General features: G+C 33.1%; 1 pseudogene across 1 annotated transcript; it reads right to left on the bottom strand.

Annotated features, from left to right (window-relative positions):
- Positions 1 to 2,056: 2,056 nt before the first annotated feature.
- On the bottom strand, positions 2,057 to 7,466 carry LOC145558574 (oryzain alpha chain-like; annotated as a pseudogene). The gene is made up of 5 exons (XR_014092552.1): positions 7,237 to 7,466; positions 3,667 to 4,661; positions 3,275 to 3,509; positions 3,027 to 3,167; positions 2,057 to 2,920 (listed from the first exon to the last, which is right to left on the bottom strand). The product of XR_014092552.1 is annotated as an oryzain alpha chain-like (transcript).
- Positions 7,467 to 8,960: the final 1,494 nt, after the last annotated feature.

Genomic DNA, 8,960 nt, shown 5'->3' with positions numbered 1-8,960 from the left:
TAATTAATGTTAATTTTACTCTAATATTTGCACTTTAATTATCTTATCTAACGCCCCGGGGCGCTCATTAGCTTTTGCCTTTGTATATTAGTATAGAAATTAATGGTAATTGAAGTTCATATTTATTTTGATATTTTGTTCATATTTGTATTTATATATGTTCATTTACATATTGGTAAATGTTCATTCACACATATATGCACATAATTAAATTAGTTTGATAGATTTTTATATAATGTAATTAAATGTTCAATTGCACATTAAAAAATATTCATTCGAGTTTAATAATTGTTCATCTTTATAATGTAAAACATTCTTTGAATATTAATACCAAGAATTAAATATAAGAGACAATGTTCATTTTAATTTGAAAGACAAGTTTTAATTTACATTTTGGAAGCTAAATAAATGCTTATTTCTAATTTATGAATTCATTCTAATTATTGGTGGCTAGATGATACAAAACATTTTGAGCATGCATATGATATTTCTATTATTGATTGCTGTTCCTTATGAAAGGTAAACCTGGCGTGAATGATCAATAATACAAAATTCAATGCTCATATATATTAGAAAACCAATATGTTCATAAACATAAAACTAAATGTTCAAAGCAACTTCGTGATAGTCTTTTGACTGCCCCGAACAATAATATAGAATGGGTAAATTTAGGACCGATACCTTAGTGGGAAGAGTAGTGTCCTAAAACATTGCTTGTGAATATTTTCATATGGCTGAGTAAAAAGATAGTTTAAGATGAAACTGGGTTGAAACTAGGTTAGAGTCATGCCAACACTTATCTTAATATTCATTCTCAAAATCATTAATGTTCATGTTCATATTGATACATGTTCATTTACATATTGATACATGATCAATTCATTTAATAAATATACATTGTGATATTGATACACCGTAAATGTTCATTTTCGTACATATAAACGTGCAATTTTATTTTGATAGTATTGCTATTTCAATTTTGATGGACATTCAAATGTATACATATTTTAAATGACTAGTTGTGGCCCCGCGCGCTGCGCACGCGGTCCCCCAATGGTGGTGATAATAATTCGTAAATTATGTATATGGTGGTATTGTTACATGTTAATTATGTTTGCGTAGCGTCTAATTTTGTATGCATTTAAATTATTAAAGTCAATGTCAAAGGAAAACATTAAAAGTTAAATTATCATATTAGAATAATGTAACTTAAATCATTGTATTAAAAAGAAGCAACTTAAATCATCATATTAGAAAAAAGTAACCTAAAGTATGCTAAATTTGATTAGTCATTTACTTGTCACGAATTTTGAATTTATGTGATGTTATTCATTTATGCTTTGGCAAAAATACAGGTTGACAGAAAAGTGTAGAATAATATATAGACAATTTCAAAAAGTTTATTATAGCTACTGGGTAAAGAATGTATATGATAAGGTGGTAATTTGTATTTTAAAATTTTTTTTCTTTTTTTTGGGAAAGAATTTGTATTTTTAAATAATTGCTATAATTTTCTTAATTGTTCTATCTATTTCTTAAGCATTTCAGTAAACTTTTCCCGAAGCTAATCATGTATTTTAAGTGATCTCTCTCTCTCTCTCTCTCTCTCTGTGCGCGCGCGCGCGCTCTTATTGTGTTTTTGTAAGGTCATTGTTTCTTAATTATAGTCCTAAATAGTCCTAAAATAATTAATTTCACATCAAACAAATCCAACCATTTCAAATCTTGTCTTTACTACATCACCTTAATAGAGGCAATGTACACAAATCAGAACAAATATAATACTACCTCCGTTTTTTTTAGTTGACACGTTTTGACTTTAGCACTATTCATACAATTTTTTTACCATGTTTTGTGATTTATACGTAATGAAGATTATAATCATGTAGAGTCTTGTTAGAGTCTTCACATTATATATTTTCAAAACATCAACTTTTTATAATTTTTGCTTCTCGTCAATTAAAGATATTAACAGTTGAATTTGTGCATCGGCAAACGTGACTAAAGAAACGTGTCAACTAAAAAGAAACGAAGGAAGTGTTAGGACCATAATAGGTTACTCAAAATAAAAAAGATAAACTAAATAAAAATTTAAAACACCATAACATGGTTTATGTGAAAATATGCAATTTCATGAATCATTGATTCATCTACCTAAAATATGTTGAAGCACATACATCGAACTCTCACTTCATCAATCTATCTCCATAACTTGAAAAGTTGCAAATCTATATTTTTGGAGAATCTTCACACGAACCTCCAACTTGCTTGCAAATGCATCTAAATATGTTGAAAGCACACCTGGATGGATCTCATTTCTCTTTTCAATCCTCTCACTTTATCTCATTTCTCTATCCTCTATCTAATTTCTCTTTTCTCTCTCTATTCATCTATCTCTATCATTCTATCCTTTCACTATTCATTTCTCTATTCTGATCCTAACCTTTCTCAATCTTATTTCTCTTCTACATCTCTCCTTTTGCAGACGGGATAGTCATGAGGGCAGCAGCTAGAGTAGTCAGCACAGCAGACATCAGCCTCCAATGGGCAGCAACCCCAAGCGAAGCAGTAAAGGCCATATTTGTAGTCACGGCAGCAGGTGGTTGCAGAAGGGCATGAGTAGTAAGGATCACAAGTTACATCCTCTAAAGGGGGAGAAGAGGGAGATGGAGGAGTGGGACCTGGGTTAGGGGAGGTTCTCGCTGGTCTTGACTGGGTATGATGGATCCACGACAATACCACATTTACCAGTTTTCAAGTGCTCCACATTCCTCTTCATTCTTATTTTTTTTTAACTATTTCCCCAACCAGCACCACATAAATTCCTCACGATCCAGTAGTCCTTCCCGTTGTCAGAGCCATAACCAACCGCCATAAGACCATGATCCAAATCTGCTCCACATCTTCCGGTAAAAGCACCCTGCATTTGATTTAAACATTGGTCATTCACATTTCTTCAGGAGCAGAACAATCAACAAACAGTTCACTTCCAAGGAGAAAAAGGGATGGCAAAGGGAAATGCATACCGATTGATCAAACGGGAAGGAATTGCCACCAGCTTAAATGGCAACACTAACGGGTTGATGAGCAACTTCCTTCTGCAATGCTTTTTCATCATTTTTAGGGACATCTTCATACCCATCAATTGTAACAACCTTGGCATTCTTCTGCAAGAATGGAAGAAAAAAAGAGTGTCAATATGTGTGTCGATCTTGTATCGGATACATGGAAGGTATATTCAGTGTTCTTAATTGAAGTATAAGACAATACATACCCTGTACTGATCACATTTGCTGTTTGTTCCTTTGTAGGGATAGTTTTCATCAGTATCAATGCCACCCCATTGTTATCGATGAATTCAAATGCGTAGCCCATAAGTTCACCATCACATCCAAAATTGTAAATTGCATCACAATGTACAAGTTCCTGCTCAGACAATAACAGATCCTCAATAACGATCTGGTTAATTCCCTCCACAGCAGCAATTGTGGAGAATGCCCAACAACTCCCTTCATTTCAATAGCAAGTAAAAAGGTTCAATACATAATGCCTCGAATCAAAAGATTCAAAACCCAAAATTATATTCCATGAATAAATGATAATACAGTAGTTGATAATAGACCATCTGAGCCAGCCTTGCTAAAATTATACTTGTCATAGTCTTACTTGGCAATTTGACATCAAACATCATCTAAATTGTACACAATCTTCTAATTCCTCTTCAGCTTTAATAGGAGCTGAAGTGCAGTAGCTGCAAGACAGTCAGCCTGCACAAACACCAATTATTAGATGTGAAAATACTACTTTGATCTACTACAGAGATACTGTAAAATGCTTTTAAAATTCTACTTGCATTCTCTGTTGATCATCTTCTGATAAAAAAATAATCAGGAAACAAATAATAATATTGAAAAAAATCAAAATTCAAAACCACACATCATCTTATGATAAGATTAATAACAATAAATACAAATTAAAACAACAGAAATTGAATCAAGTAATAGTGTAATACTTTCTGATAATTACTAACAATTGAAACAAAAATCACACCATACTAAATAAAATCCATGGAAAGCAGTAATTCTAGAAACATGCAGAAATTTTTTTTGGATAAAAAATGTCTTACGAGCAAATTGGTGGGAAAAACATAAGTATAATTACCAGAAATCCAGAATTCAGAAAATTAAATACTGAAACTTATAACAAAATTAATAGTTGGTAGTTGGTACAAAATGATGGGAAATTGCAGAATTAAACAACCCCAAATAAAAATATAAGAAAAAAAAAAAAGGCAGAAAAACCAAAAGAACTTTAAAACCCAACACCTAAAAAAATTAAAATCTAGATCATAGAAAAAGGGGGAGAAATTTCAGATATACCAAAGATAATTCAACATTACCTTGACACTTTTAAGTTCTACTTTAAAAACCAATTGCAACAAAAATAATTAAAAATAAAATGAATTCCTTCTCTATTCCTCATTACATAGTCCTTGGTTCATCAATTCCGAAAATTTACTCTTTAATAACTAATAACAAAACAAATCACAATCATTGTTACCCTTCAGAAAGCAGCTTCCTAAATTTGACACTGCTCCCAGCTTATAGTTGCAATAATTCCTAAATTTGACACTGCTCCCAGCTTATAGTTGCAATAATTCCCTATTTTCAATGACACAAAACATACTCAAATGAATACACCAATCCACCAAAATTTATTGGTAATTGAATTAATGAAATTTGCAAATTCATAACAATAATTCTCAACTTATAAAAGGGTTATAGAAATCCCTATCCCTCCCATCCCTATCACCCCCTCTAACCCCTCTCCTTTCTCACTCTTTCTTCCCTCTCCCTCTGTCCCTCATTCTTAAACACACTATGCTACAAAGTCTAATCACAACAACAGATTCAAGCATCCCAGGTTCGCTACTTGAGACCATAAACAAAGTATGATCAGATGCATGATAAAATAAGTTAAGTGATCAAAGCTTGAACATCAACAAATATAGATTGGCATAACATTAACCATGAGATGCAAAGCAAATTGAGTATAGGCAAGAAATTTAGAAGGATTAAGTAATAAGTATCTCATCACTCATAGGGTTACTTTTTCAGAGGGGACAAAAGAGGCATTCAAGACGGCAAGAGTAAAAATGCAAACAATTCTTGGAACCACAATTTTGAGTCATATCAAAATATCAAATAAATAAGAGAGCAACATAGAGAGTGAAAATTGCACAAAATTGACGAACAAACGAGAAAGCAAGAAGAGGAAAAGGTTAATATATCAGATTCAAAATACCAAGAACATTTTTTTTTTGGAAGACAAAATCAATATAACAATCATAGTAGAATCTTTTTAAAATGTTTATAACAAAAATGAAACGGGATTTTTAAGACCTAAATGTATACATTACATTATTTTTCAAACCAAAAGTATATTTAAGAGGAAACTATTGTTGTAGACAAAGTACAATTTAAGAAAAGGACATGTTGCAAGTACATTGTATATCTTTCTACCATAGCAATTGCATTTAGAAACATCATATCTAATAGTCTAAGTAGTCAACTTTTGTACTTGTAGGCTTGTAGCTCTTTAGTTGACTTCCAATATATCTTAGGAATTACTCGTAGTTGGTTGACTGGCATAACAACAAAGTACAGGAAATGTAGATTCAAGGAGTCGAACCAAACAACCACTTGACTTAGACGGTCAAGACTCACTAATTGTAACAAAAAAAGATTGTAGAGAAATGTGACAGTCTTTGGGAAGATACTCTAATTTTCACAAACTAATTCATAACCTAAGACCCCAGTTAATTTAACATAGGAAGACAACCTTACGCTACCTAGTTTGTTTGTTTGCCCAACTTCTAGTATTGCCGAGCATATGTAATCCACAGTATGTACATCCTAACTATTAGCCAACAATGAAGATACAGATTATTTAAGTAATTGCTCCTACAAATTCTCTAATCCCAAATGAATGAATGAACATAAAGATAACTGAATTGTTAATAAAGATACAAATTCTACCTCAATTATCAAAAGAGAACAATGGGAATCAAGTAATATTATGTTCAAAATCGTCAACATCTCTAATCCCAAATGTTAGAGCACACACTCAAAGAAACCATTAGGGCTATAGGGGTAAATAAAGTTAGGCACATAAGCTAGAACATAAACTGTATGTCACACACACTCATGCACAAGCAAAGAGAGTTTATCATAATATGATAACAGTTACACAAACTAAATCCTTAAATTAAGGCATTTATCACTATATAAAGGATCCAAATCTTAAAATGGCAAGTAACAAACAGAAATGTGAGAACAACTCCAACATAAGCTTATCGATATACGAGTAAAAAGTAAATTGTCAGAAAAGGAGTAATTCATACATCAACCATGCACATAAATCACAATATGCTTGTAAAGATCAGATATCATACACTTGAAGCAAACGCATGCAAAATAAGGAAAAACTAAAATACCAATTACATAGGTGTTTAGTTGATACCTCTTTAGTGCCAATCAAGAGTTGTTCCGAACTTCCGATTATAAATTGTATGCTTAAAGAAAGGTATTCACAACCATGTGTATTATCACAAGGAAAAATAAAACAGAAGAAAAATGGGAGATTAAGCTAAATAGCTTAAAAGCTCCCTTAAATAGCCCATCGCTCTACCAACAACATGAATTTGATAAATTTCAAACCTGAAATAGGGCTTAGCATAAAGAAATCTTCCTCAAGATCTAGTGGACCATAATGATGAAATTTTCTGTACCACTGCCCATAACTGAGATAGGAACCTCCAAATAAAAGTCACATTATGCCCATACTCTGTAGATATTTTTCAGCTTCTTTTCTAAGGGCTGGTTTCTAAAGCTTAGCTTCATATCCCCAAAAATATTCAAATAAATCAGTTACTCACTTTATAACACAATCAGGCGGTTGTGATGTTGTCCCCGACAAATTTTAACATAATACTTTGTTAGTGAGTTAGTGAACCCAATCAAGCTCACCTAACGAATTCAAGCAGCAAACGAAACCAATCAAACTCACTAACATCACATGCAAAAAATAATTAAACCAACAGGACACCGAGATTCAAAAGCAAAACAAAATTACCCAATTTCACTCCATCAAAAAACACATAATTGCTATAAAAATCAATCAGAAGAATTAGGTCAAAATCAATCAAAAAAGAGGAGAGAGAAAGAGGAACCAAACCATATTTGCGAAGATGGTGGTCGACGGAACTTTTGTGCATAGCAGCCAAGACATTCTTCTTAGGATTAAGAAGAGTCTTGAACAATGAAGATTAACGCGTAGCAATCACCATTTTTGTAGGTTTGCTAAGCTAATTAGCTCTCTTTCTCTCCCTAAAAATGAGGGATTTTTCTTGTTTTCTGGTTCGAAGTTCCTCCCTAATTGGCAAAGGTTTCTGGAAATTATCAGATTTTTTTGGTAGGATCAATTAATTTGCGCCTAATTGATGGGAAAAAAACCTTAAAGCAAGGCGAAAAATAGATATTGTTGGTACCAAAAAACCCTAGATTGTGAAATTGATGTTCGACTATTACACAAAGAAAAGATGAGAAAATATCTTTACCTCAGTAGCGGTGTTCGACGGAAAATAAATAGACATATCAGAAGCCGCTTCAATGGAGAACTCAGAGGTACGCTTCGATGGAGGAGGCTCACTAAGAGTATGCTTAAAAGGAAAAGGGGGAAATCAACGACAAAATAAGAGGAAAAACAGGAAAAACAAAGAAAGGAAGAGTCAATATTCAGTGGCAAGACCGCAAATAGCATCTCAAGCCGAGGGTAATTCCGGAAGGACACTGTCCTACTGTTCATAAGGAACAGTTCCATGAATTTCTCTCTTTTTAAAGAGTGTAGATACATGCTCGTAACTAGGGGTGTTCAAATCCGGGTACCCGGGTACCCGGAGTTTCGGGTACTTGTTAATTTGTCTCATGTCTCGACCTGAATATCTCGGGAACTCGGGTACCCGAGATATTCGGGTCGGAACATAGGGTACCCGGATCTTTTTTATTTTATTTTTATTTTTTTGATAAAAAAATTCATGAAATGAAAATAATCCAGTAGAATAACATATCAAAGACAATAATCTTCATCCTTAATTCTGTAATCAAATAATTGTATTTACTAATTTACATATCATAAAAAGAGCAGAGTGAAGTAGAAATGCCCTCGCCCGAGTAAAAAAAAAAAAAAAAATTGATTATGGGGATTTAGATGAAAAGAATTCATTCAATATACAATTTGTAGAATAAAACCAAAAATTAATTACTACTAATTGAATTGTACGTAAAACACTAAAACCCCCACAATATCAAATCTATATATTGATGAATAATTGAATATACTAATCAAAACACAATGAAAATTAAGTTACTACTAATTGAATTGTAAAACACTAAAACCTAGACTAAATTGGGTAAACATATTCATCTCTAATTAACAAGTATACTCCATCAATATATTGAAAACTTGTAGATCTGAGCATGAGAAGTCATGACCATTGAGCAGCCACCTTACCGAAGCAAGCACATCACTGCACCTGCCACAAAGTTGCTTCCATTTGCTATGAATTATTGTTGTTGTTGGGGTTGTTGTTGCTTCGATCTGCTGGACGAAGAAAGGGTGACGGAGAGAGAGATGGGAACGGAGAAAGAGAGACACAAAGGAGAGGGACAGAGATGAAGGGAGACGAAGGAGAGGGACGAAGAGAGAGGAATAGACACAGGAGTACAGGACATAGAAGATGGAGGAGAGAGATAGGGGGGATGAAGGAGAGAGAAGAAGGTGGCTGCTAATAGTGCTAAGTGAAATGCAAAAAACCCTAGCAAGCTGTATTTATATTTTTTTTTTTTAAAAAAAATTTAAACTTACCGCGTCAGCGGGTACCCGTCTAACATACAGGGCGG

This window comes from Chenopodium album, chromosome 9 (assembly GCF_948465745.1).
Source record: "Chenopodium album chromosome 9, dcCheAlbu1.1, whole genome shotgun sequence".
Taxonomy (NCBI): Eukaryota; Viridiplantae; Streptophyta; class Magnoliopsida; order Caryophyllales; family Amaranthaceae; genus Chenopodium; species Chenopodium album.
The sequence above is the reverse complement of the archived record's forward strand: the minus strand, read 5'-3'. Positions and strand labels throughout refer to the sequence as shown.